This window comes from Grus americana, chromosome 1, assembly GCF_028858705.1.
Source record: "Grus americana isolate bGruAme1 chromosome 1, bGruAme1.mat, whole genome shotgun sequence".
Classification (NCBI taxonomy): Eukaryota; Metazoa; Chordata; class Aves; order Gruiformes; family Gruidae; genus Grus; species Grus americana.
Genome location: NC_072852.1, coordinates 7820558 through 7832231, shown reverse-complemented (window position 1 = coordinate 7832231; position 11674 = coordinate 7820558). Strand labels below are relative to the sequence as shown.

General features: G+C 43.9%; 1 long non-coding RNA gene across 1 annotated transcript; it reads left to right on the top strand.

The window, feature by feature from the left end:
• Position 1: 1 nt before the first annotated feature.
• Positions 2 to 11190, top strand: LOC129212537 (uncharacterized). The gene is made up of 6 exons (XR_008579200.1): positions 2 to 123; positions 1074 to 1132; positions 4365 to 4508; positions 6053 to 6111; positions 6734 to 6818; positions 11085 to 11190. It is a non-coding gene; the product is annotated as an uncharacterized LOC129212537 (long non-coding RNA).
• The last annotated feature ends 484 nt before the right edge of the window (positions 11191 to 11674 follow it).

Sequence of the window (11674 nt, the reverse complement as noted above, 5' to 3'; positions counted from 1 at the left end):
GCGAGCCGGGCCGCAAAGCCATGCTTGCACGCACTCACACAGCGCCCCCTGGTGGCTGGGAGGAGCGCCGGGGGGTGGCGATAGTGCGTGACAGTGGGCGACAGTGCGCGACAGTGCGACACCGTGAGTGTGCGCAGGAGGAGCTCTTTGGGCTCCGAGGAGGGCCTGGGGCTGGTCACTGGGCCCGGGGATGGCAGGGTGGGGGCCGGTGTCTTCTCCCAAGTAACAAGTGACAGGATGGGAGGGAACGGCCTCCAGTTGTGCCGGGGGAGGTTTAGACTGGATATTGGGAAACATTTCTTCACCGAAAGGGTTGTCAGTCACTGGGACAGGCTGCACAGGGAAGTGGTGGAGTCACCAACCCTGGAGGTATTTAAAAGCCGTGTAGATGTGGTGCTTGGGGACATGGTTTAGTGGTGGCCTTGGCAGTGTTAGGTTCACGGTTGGACTGGATGATCTCAAAGGTCTTTTCCAACCTAAACGATTCCATGATTCCATGAGGCTGTCACCAGCCCCAAGGAGCGCGTGGGCCCGGCCATACAAGGGTGCGGCTGTGGCACGGGAGGGCAGGACGCCTTCTCGGCTGCTCCCTGCCACCAGCCATTTCACTTGTTCACTGCGGGAGCCTTAACAACGCCCTGAGGGAAATCAGAACTGTTTCCCTGACTCCGGGATGCCCTCAGGTGAAACTACACCAGCAAACAGCGTAGGGTTTAATTGCAGGGCACTCACAAGTACCCCACTCCGTCCCTAGGTGCTGGTATTAAAAATCACCCTGGAGATGGGAAAGGTTTGTGCTCCCTGTCCCTGTGCTGTCCATGCACCTGAGACAGCGCCTTGGGATTTAAGTGTGGTGCCTGGTTTCTGCTTCCATCAGGCCTAGAGGACTGAGGTAGCTGGTAGGATCTGAGCTCCGAAGTGGGGGCTTAATGTGCATATCCTGGAAGTAAAAACTACTGCCTTCGTTAGCTTGAGTCCTTGTCACAGGCACACAGCATTTGTGACACAGATTAACACAAAGAGAGGCTGAACTCTGAATTTAATGTCTTTTTTATTTACCTGCTTTTGTCCAGCATTTTCCATCCTGTGGCTTGTAAAGTCCAAGAGGTCCAGAAAAAGCTTTGAAGAACGGGTAAGAACAACCAGTACTCACTATGCTTAAATTCATCAGGCCTTTGCTGGAAACAGAGGCCACTGAACAGTGAAGGGTGGAAGTTGCTGTAACTTCAGCTCCTCTGTTTTGCTTAGAAGCAGCCTGGCTGGTGGCAGCACCTCTGTCTCCTCCAGCCTCATGCTATGGCACGTGGCAGCTTCTGCCTCCATAGCTCTGCCAGGCTTTTTTCAGCTGTAGGTTCTCCTAGATTTTTTCTTTGCCTTTCCCCAGTGCTCCAGTAGCTATTTTGGGGGGCTGTAACCACAACTGGCTTTTCACCTCGGTTAGATAATCTGAGCCGTGCACCATGGCTCTTTCTTGCAGAAAATAGCCTGTTGGTTTAAGGGTGTTTTTTAAACTCAGGCTGGAGGGGTGTGGATTTAGAAATTGTGCCCTCCTTTACCTCAGGCTTGAATGCAATCGCTTTGCAGTGAGGACGCAGGAACAGTCCTCCTACACTTTTTCATAGTTCTCCTACAAGGAAATTATTGCACATCTGACGGTGAAAGGATCCAAGAAGGTCTCAGTAGAGAGGCCCAGGGGGATGTGCCCACACTTGGGTAAGGGCATAAATCCTGAGGCTGTAGGAATACTCTGTAGAGGACTTTATGGCAAACGAATCCGGATGCTCATGTCTGAGTGCCAGCTGCCCCCTCAATTAACTGTAGTGTAGACATAACCTTAGACCTTGCTTCATTTCCTGCTCTGGTTTGACATTATATCTCAATTAGAGAGTGCAAAATGAAGGAGGAAAGCCAACTCACACACAATATTCACAAGGATGATGCTGTTACTCTGAGGTGGTACCTAGACCAAAGATTTTCCAGTTTATAAAAATTAAACCAACAAAGTGGCAGGGAGGGGTATAACACCAAGGAAAGCATCTGAACAGTTTATGTTGGTAAAACCAACTTTGGCTAGGTTTGAAATTAATGCTGTACCTCTAAAAGGTGTCTAAAAGTTCCCTAACAATGACACAACCCTCCACAGCTGATTTGATGCCCTTCTTCCGGTACTCCTGGTTCTGTGCTCTCTTGTCTCCAAATCAAAACATCCTTTAATGTAAATTGCGTAGTTGTCTTGTCCTGTAGAAGCGAAGTGGCAATCTACAAAGTACAACATCTCCCAAAAGAGTTGCTGTATGTATGCAAATATGTATATATGTTGGCTCTGTTTTTCTGAGAGCGTTCACTAATATCTCCCTGAAGAAGGAAAGGGGGGAAAAAATATTTGGTGTCATCCATCTCCTCGAGACTTCTCTTTTTGAAGAAATTAGAAAATCTGATGTGTAAGAAGCAGTGGTGCCTTCTTTCACTGACAACTCACAAGGAGATCCACTCCACCTTGCTCTCTCATTTCCCAGATGGCAAATCTGTTTGACTTCTCTTTGCCTTGGGGTCAGGGCAACATTTTCTGAGGGACATGAATCATTGGGTCAAGTCTGGGCTGGATTCTGTTCAAAGCTCCTGTATTCCTCAGAACATCTTCCCGAGGGTATATCTACACTGGCAATTCGCTACAGACCCTGCCTGCTTCGTTACGGATCTCTTGTCCTTTGACTGATTCCATTCACACACGCTGCTGGGTTGTAGGGTGGATATCTGGAGCTCCCCTTACCAAACAAACTCGTGGCACACATGAAAGCTCACACTATGAGCTCTGCTCCTTGGACCACGCAGTGGAAACTGTTCCTCCGCACCACAGGAGAGTTTCTCTGAGTCCCCCTTGCTCTGGGGAGGCCTTAGACTGTGGAAACTGCTTAGCAGTGTGTTATGAAAGCAGACAGTTGCTTCCCTGTGCCAGTCCCTCATCCATGCAGTGATCCTTTTGATGAAATCAGTGCTTAAGGTATTTTTAACATGTGAAATGGATGCTTTTCCAAGCTGTATATCAAACTATCAATTTATTATATATGGCATTACTCTACTTATTAGAGTCAATTAGATCACTGCTATAAATCCTTAGTTTGACTATTTGTTTTCTACTGCTCCTGTTTGGCTTTTCAGAGCAATGCTGCTGGTTTGGTACCACAATGGCTGCATATTTCTGTCTCACGTGTGATTAATAAATGTTATATTTGCTGTCAGGGCTCTAGCCAGGCTGTTAAGCTCTCCCAAAACCACTTGCAGAGTCTTGAGAGCTCACTGTAACTGAGCTTGAGTCTGGAAGCAATAGTGTTACCCGTGTTTTTCCTAGATCCAGGTTTCCACAGACCTCTGGAACAACCCCACGGAGTTAACCACAAAGCTGCTTTGAAGTAATTCACTTCACAATATTCCACATGAAATCATGACTGAAAAGGGAAATCTAGAAGTTACTCGAAATCTTGGAACATTCATAAGAGCCTTGTAAGTAATAGAAATACAAGCTTAAAACACACATGAGGTGTTTCATTCCAATTTCTCAATGATGAAGTGATTGCTCAGCTTTATCTGCTGCAAGCCAGCTGTCAACTTAGAGGAATATTATTGATGGCAGCTCAGAAATACGTCGTTTCACCCAAATACCCAGATGTCATCTATTTGCCAAAGTGGTAAAGCTGATCAGAATGATTTCGGTTGCGCTCGGTTGTTGTACTCAGTTTATATTTAGCTGCTTTCAGGTTGTATTCAATACTTTATGAGTATCCAGTTTCACTTTCCATTTGATATTAAACCAGGGGAAAACCCCGGCTCTGCCAGCGTATGCTTTCACTTGCACACAGGAGGCAGAACTGGTGCCGTACAGCTGACCGAGATTGCAGAAGAGCTCATTTCAAGTAACGCAGGGCACAGATCAGTCTTGGAAACCTTTTTCAGATAGGTGCATGGTTCCTTTTATTCATCTTCAAAATACTATAACAAAAAAGAAATTTGATAAAATTGCCTTTATACCATGACTGAATATGTCCACTTCTGGCAAAGGGAGCTCCACATCCAGTCTCACTCTTTTCTTCAGTTATTAAAGCAGTCCTTAACTTTGTGGAAGGGATTAACCCACCCAGTTCCCCATGCACTGCCTCCACATTTATTTAGTTTGTTTACAGGTAGCTCCAGCGTGTCACATCCACAGGTCACCTTCACATGTGCGACAGTTTTTGCTGGTAGCACTTCTGCTAAGGTTTGCAAACTGGACTTCCCTACAATTCTTGCACTGGGGATGTGGCCATCCCCTCCATAAAGTGAATTTAAACCACTCATACTAGGCTTGCTATTTCTTATTTACCTTTCAGAACTGACTAAGCAGTAGCACACAATCACCAGGAGGTCACAGACCGAGAAACACTCAGCCAGAGCGAAGATGGAAGAAGTAGTGGGTGGTAGCACTCCACCACGGGTGTCCAAAAGTCACCAGCAAAGACAAGAAAAGCTCACAGGTGAGGCAATGGCAGAAAAAAAAAGTTCCTGGCCTTTCTAGCCAACAGAAGTCTTCAAAAGTGTATGATACTCATGCATCATTAGGGGTAAAAGAAGCAGGCGGCATTTTAATTTGGTTTGTTTTGCTTTTTAAAGTATCACTTGATTAGTTCTCATGGTAAGTCAACCCCCATAGTTCCGGTCTGCCAGGAACGTGTAATGCACCGTTAAAATGCTTAGGAAAGTAGTGACATACATATGGATGTTACTAGTTAGTAAGGCTAGCGTGGCTTTTAGAAACATGCTTGAAATAACTGTTCGAATGATAATTATCCTCTGGTTTTGAGAAAGGAATATTTACGTGAATTGTTTAGGTTGTCTAAAGGATGCATAGGTCAATTCCTATCCCAGCAGCTTTATTACCTGGAAAACTGAGGTGGTGTAAAAAGTCATTATTGCTTCTAAAAAAGTTTTACATTTAAGAACAGCTAATTATTGTCAAACTGGCTGGTACAGGAGTTACCTGAGGAAAATTTTGTTCTTTCAGAAAACAGCATTGGTAACTCAGCTTATGGCACTGTGTCATCAGAGCCCCTAATGAATCACTCCCAAGATGTCACTAGGGAGACCATGCTCTTTTGACAGCAGTGACCATTTGTGACTGTTAAAGAATTCAAAACACTTTGCAGGAAAATGATCATGCTTTTTTTTTTGTTGTTGTTGCTATTTCTGTAGATGTTCTTTCTAGCCCTTCAGCAATACAGGGCAAACCACGTTATGCAGGGAACATACTCTGAGCATGAGTCTGCACTACAGATAACCAAGCAGCAAACTCTTTCCAGGAAAGATGCAGTAACAGGACTAATCCCTGCAAATGCAGACTGGTTTGTCAAATGCCATGCACTGAGGTTTAGATCCATATGATTGTCTCTCTCCTCAGCCTTCCCCAAAGCAAGGTCTATACTTCACAACCCTTGTTTTGGAGACATTTTAGCTGTATTCAAATTATAGGTGAATAAACACAACAGAGACCCCCCCCAAAAAAAAATGCCAAAAAGATCTCACTGGATGATAGAAAAGCTCATAAAAATGTCTATTTTTCTTCTATTTTTATGTGTACACAGAAGATAAATGGTTGAGCGTAAAGTATTGTACTTCTAAGTTTGAGTTCATTAGCTTCTATTCAACCCAGGCAAGAAATCTCTCAAAGTTGTTACCAAATGATCATACTTCTGTGTTGTCAGTGTGATCCCCACAGGATGTGTCCATCTCAGAGAAAATACCCGTTCAGGTGCATTGGCTGCCTCAGCAGAGAGGTCAGGGATTGAATGCGTGATGGAGTCTTCAATATCTACACATCTCCGAGGGTGAATCTTGGGGGGGGCACATTAATGAAAACACTGCTGCATATATCTTACTGCTGAATAAAAGCATCGTTTTCAGATGTTGTCAGTCTGCAGCCTGACACAGATATTAAATTCACATAATCTCTCTTTAAAAAGTGCACGTGTGAGTAGATTTTGAACTACATTGTACCTTGCAATGAAATTTCATTTTTTTTTAGAACTGAAAAGCAGGCAGATGGTTATGAACGTGTCTTAAGATACTTCTCCGGCCTGAAATGTAAGTACTGTTTGAAAACATTTAGGGAAATAGAACATCTTAGTAGGAGCTGCAGCAACTTTTCATGAATTTATTTTAGCTTGCATCAGTATTCTGAGCTACAAGGATTATAATTTAGTAGAGAGACTCTCGTTGGGAGAGGGGATTGAAGGCATCGAGGCAGCAGCCCTGTGAGTTGACAGGGATGCTAATATAGCCACGGCAGAAGTTTAGAGAGCAGATCAGAGCAGCTGGGTGGGCTGATAGAGAGGATCTGGGCAGCCCAGAGGAGCAGTAAGAGGATCCAAATAAGTGGATTAGTAGCATACCAAAGCACACATTACTTTTAGTTTTCAAACTCCCATTGATTTTAGTGCAAGTGCATTTACTAATGTGTGGCAGGAGAAACGGAAGAGGATCAAGGCGGAATGGAGACACAGAGCAGCTCCCTGTGGCAAGCTGGGAACGGCAAGAAGGCTGGGCTGGGGAGGCACTGCATAATGTCCCACATCGGTCTCAGTCAGAACTTAACGGAGGATGGTTGTTGTCTGGGCTTCTTCATCCCGCAGCCTCACAGAGCTGTCTAATGTTGCTAAACGCTATTGTTCCCGCAGCTGATTCTGCATTCATTTTCCATCCATAGCTCCAGTGATTGACTCTTTCCATGGCTGCGCTCTTATATCTGCCTTCAGCTGCTGTGTCTGAAGCAAACTGACACAAAAGCAGAGGTATGATTAGTAGCGTGACCCTTTTTGAACTTTTCCTACCAGGGGACTCACTGGGCTGCTGGACCCTGAGCTGAGGTTGCCGCAATTTGTGCCTGTAGAGTTCATCAGAAACGGGAACGCTTACCCTAGCTGTGGTCAGGCTCCCACGGTTAACGTTAACTCCTGAACTATCCAAACCTCAAACATGCCCTTTCCTAGAATGCCAGCCTGGCTTTACACTTCATCTCTTTAGACAGAGGTGGTAGCGATGCAAAGGCACATCCAGACTAAGATTTCTAAGCACTATTATTCTTTCTATAGCACAAAAAAGAGTTCTAGGCAAAATAACGAGCCCTACTCGCAGTTCCCTGAGTTCCCTTGAAGCATCTTGGGTTGTAAGTGGGAAGCAGGGCAAAACCTGTGCAGCTCATGATTTCTCCATGTTGTGGAGAAACAGACGACATGCATGTACATGGGCAAACTTTTTTTACTCTTCCACATTAGCTTTCATAAAAGCATTGTTGAGACCTTTTCTTCTTTATCCTCCAACCACATCTGTTGCTTAGACACCTCAGTCTCCCCACCCAATTCAAATCGGAAAACTGGTTTGTCCTAGGGAAGAGTTAATACCTTAATATCCAATTATCCTCCAAGTATTTGATCAGAGTGGATGACCAGCAAACTTTTGACTCTTAGACTATACTGCCCTTCCTTCCAGTCTTAGTCCAGGCTACACAGAAAACAACAGAGGGGAGGAAAAGCCCAGCCTTACAGTCAAAATGGGGTTTGCATTCTGATACAGAAAAATACAGAGGGTTTGTAACCACACACACAAAGAACACTTTGTACATAGATTTGGTTATATTCTTTATTGTTGAAACAGTTCTGGAATGTTTTGGTCTCCCTGAGCTGGCAAACAGATGAAAACATTGGTCCATCCTGTAGTTTTTTCTTGTAAATTTATATGAGGAAGATTAACAAGCAGCAGAATGGACAAGAAACCACTTCAAAATAGTGTCCCAAAGTAAAAAGAGAGTAAGGCTAGAGACATAATCAGATGTTGAGTACTGTAACTGAAATGGTACAGGAAAACTTAAGGGGGATGAGAAAACAAGTTAAACTGCACTCCTAGCTGAGACTTCTTCAGGACATCCAGAAACCTACCTCTGTAATGACCCAGTCCTTGGATACGCCAACATGAAAGCCCCTGAAAGAGAAGGTTTGTAGGAAGACAGCGCAGCATCCACAACTTCTATTGTCAAGTTGGGAGCTGAGAAAAAATACTGCCTACATAGAATCACAGACTGGTTTGGGTTGGAGGGGACCTTAAAGCCCATCTAGTCCCAATCCCCCCTGCCATGGGCAGGGACACCCTCCACTAGACCACGTTGCCCAAAGCCCCATCCAACCTGGCCTTGAACGCTTCCAGGGATGGGGCATCCACAGCTTCTCTGGGCAACCTGTGCCAGTGCCTCACCACCCTCACAGGGAAGAATTTCTTTCCAACATCTAATCTAAATCTCCCCTCCTTCAGCTTAAGGCCATTCCCCCTTGTCCTATCACTCCATGCCCTTGTAAGCAGTCCCTCGCCATCTTTCCTGTAGCCCCTTTAGGTACTGGAAGGCACTCTGAGATCTCCCCAGAGCCTTCTCCTGTCCAGGCTGAACAATCCCAACTCTCTCAGCCTGCCTCCATAGGAGAGGTGCTCCAGCCCTCTGATCATCTTCGTGGCCTCCTCTGGACTTGCTCCAACAGCTCCATGTCCTTCTTATATTGGGGCCCCCAGAGCTGGACACAGTACTCCAGGTGGGAGTACTGGGAGTACCTATTTTGTATGACCACAAAAACATCACTGGAAACTAGCGAGGGGAAAACGCTACTGCAGTTCATAAAATCCTCAGTGACATTCATTACATGTAACTAACCAAAATAGCTAACCTATTAACCTGTCACCTATGCAGCTCCTGATCTCCAATTTACCTCTTCACCCTTCTCTGGCTTCCTAATACCGCGCTGAACTTCTTCAGGCTCCAAGATGAGTAGTAATCATGGCGCTACTAATTAATATGCCTGTCGGCAGCCTCTTCCTACTTCACCCAGCCTCGCATGGATTCCTTGACATTAGACTTAAAGCCTCAGATCAAATCATCAAGTTTGTGAGACTTCTTCCAGTAGTATAATTTTTCCAACTGAAAAGCTGAAGGAGCTCTCAGTACACCCCTGTAATTCTCCTCAGCTCTAGAATTCTTCAGTCTTCTTCATCCTACATCATCCTACTTTCTGAACAATAATCATAATATTGTAATTAACTGGACACACCTTTGAGCCTGGAAGCGAAGAAAAAAGTCTGGGACATCCTGATGTGAAGAGCACTGCTGCTGTTAATGCTGAAGTATTAATAGATTAATTCTATTTAATTGGTTAGCTCATGATCTAGCATCTGAAAAAAAAAGGCATTTTACATACCAGAAAACTGTTGGGAAAATTAACATCAGTTGGAATGGGAATATTTTGAAAGTAACTTGCAGCATAATAAAATGGTAACTAGGAAATAGTCAGGGATAATCATACTGACCTGGAGTATGTTGCAAGATAAAGCCCTTATTAGCTAATTTCATGGCATTTTGAAAAACACATTACTCAATTAATGGTTTGATTGAGGAAATACTTTGCGACTATTCATGAATATATACAAAATGCTCTGAATTTTCCGTATTTTCACCAGAAAAAAAGAACTAGAGGTTCTTAATGTGTAATAATAATAATCCAATACTGAGATATTCACTGAAATAAGATGGAATTAAAAGCTGACTGCCCCTTGGAGCCAGCGCACTTATGTCCTAAGTCACTTGGCTGCCACCGCGATGCAGCCGGCAACTATCTGGGGTGACACAAGGCAGCTATTCTAACGGAATAAAGACGACTTTCATCGCCGGGTTTCTCCAGCTAGAATAATGCCATGGTGGCCCGTGACAAATAAGCAGACAGTCCCGGTGCAGTTGCGGGATACCCACCCCAAAATTCCCCCCAACGGGCTCACAACTTACTGTACATGGCAGCCTTTGAGTTCTTGAAGTAGTTTTTTTCTAAGTCACGGCTGAGAAACATTAGCAGTACAAGACAGAAAGCTTGGTTTTCAGCTACCGGATCCTCCTACGTGTTGCGTGGACAACTAGAAGACTTTGACCTAAAGTCACCTTGTCCTAGTTTCTAATTCACTTTTATGCAGATGAGATGACAGGATCGGGGCCTCGGTACCCTAACTGACTAATACTTCCATGAATGAAAATCGCAAGATTTACTCATCTAAGTAACCGTCATGAGGTTTGCTTGCAGGATCGGGCTTACTCTGCATGTAGAAAAGAGTGAATCTCTAATTCACATGAAGAAAAAGGGAAATACCACTAAAAAGGGGATGTGCTAACTCTCATAAAACGTTACTTGAAACTGCAGCGTGCAGCGTTCAGACCAAAATGTCATTTCGTATCATGAGTGTCCCTTTAAGCCAAAAAAATCCCACACAGAGAAGGAAGAACTAAAGGAGAAAACGAGTTGATGAAACGCTGCCATCACTTTTTCATGAATGATACCCCAAAATGTTTCACAAAATTGAGTAACGGAGGAAAACAGAAAAGACCTTTTTATTTTTATAGCACATTCCTTGCGCCAATGCAGGATAAAGCCTATCATGTGAGTGGAACAGTAAATGAAGGCCTTATGCTTTATAAAAATTCTCCTATTGTCCCAGGAAGGATGAGAGTCAAACACAACAGTTTCAGCAATGCTCTAAGTCTTGTAAATAAAGTTAGCAGACAGGAATCAGCAGGGAAGGGAAAGGAAAGGAAAAAAAAAGAGAGAAAATACTCTTTTTGTACATAAAATTTAGGCACGCTGCTGCTGCATTTCAGACCTGATTTTACTGCGCTGTACCAGAGATTAATTGGACCCACACAATTTAGCAAACAGCACATGACATCCATCTACCTTTGCTGCTTCAGCATCCTCCCAAAAATATATAATGCAGGATTTTAAATAGTACGTTAGCCCAGTTTCCTTTCACAAAGTCTTAGAGCGAAGTTTAGGAAAATTCCAAAAGTAGCATATTGATTGCCTCTGGGATTTTCCACTTAGCAATTTAATAGAAAATTACACCCTTACCCAATCTGTGAGGTTTCCATAACCTCCCTCATGAATTTAATTTTCCAGAGTCTAATAAATTTTACCATTAGGCATATTTTCTGATATTGCTTCACCATTAAGCCTATTTCCTGATTTTGCTTTTTTCAGAACCGGCTATCCTCTCCACACAGCACCTTGCATGAGAGAATTCAGGTCTGACTGCGCCTACGATGACAGTTAGGATACAAATCGCTATTGTTAATACTCAGCTTGCTTTCTTCTTACGAATTTTATTTCGTTATTCCAAGTGATAGGGTCAGTCAATATTACTGGAGCCAACGGGATTCTCCTGGGTACTCTGACGAGACCAAGGGAAGATCTGCATTTGCATCTGTTCGAGTGGGCGTATGCAAGTATCACATACTCTTCTCCTTGTCATAACACAGCCTGACTACACTTAAAACACAAGATGATGATCGGGAGCTGTGTTTTCAGTTATCAGTAGTCATAACTGTAAAAGCCTGGGTGCTTCTTCTACAGGCAACAGGCAAAAGCACTCTTGACTGTAAAAAAAAAAAGGTACACAAACTAATTTAGGCAAAAGCACTCTTGACTGTAAAAAAGAAAAAAAAAAAGCTACACCACAAACGAATTTAGTAAGAGCAAGGGAACTGGAAGTATGGCTGAAGGCGTCAAGTGGTGAATAAATCAGAGCACCAATTTCAGCTGTGTTTGGGCCATCCGCATGGCTGTGGTCA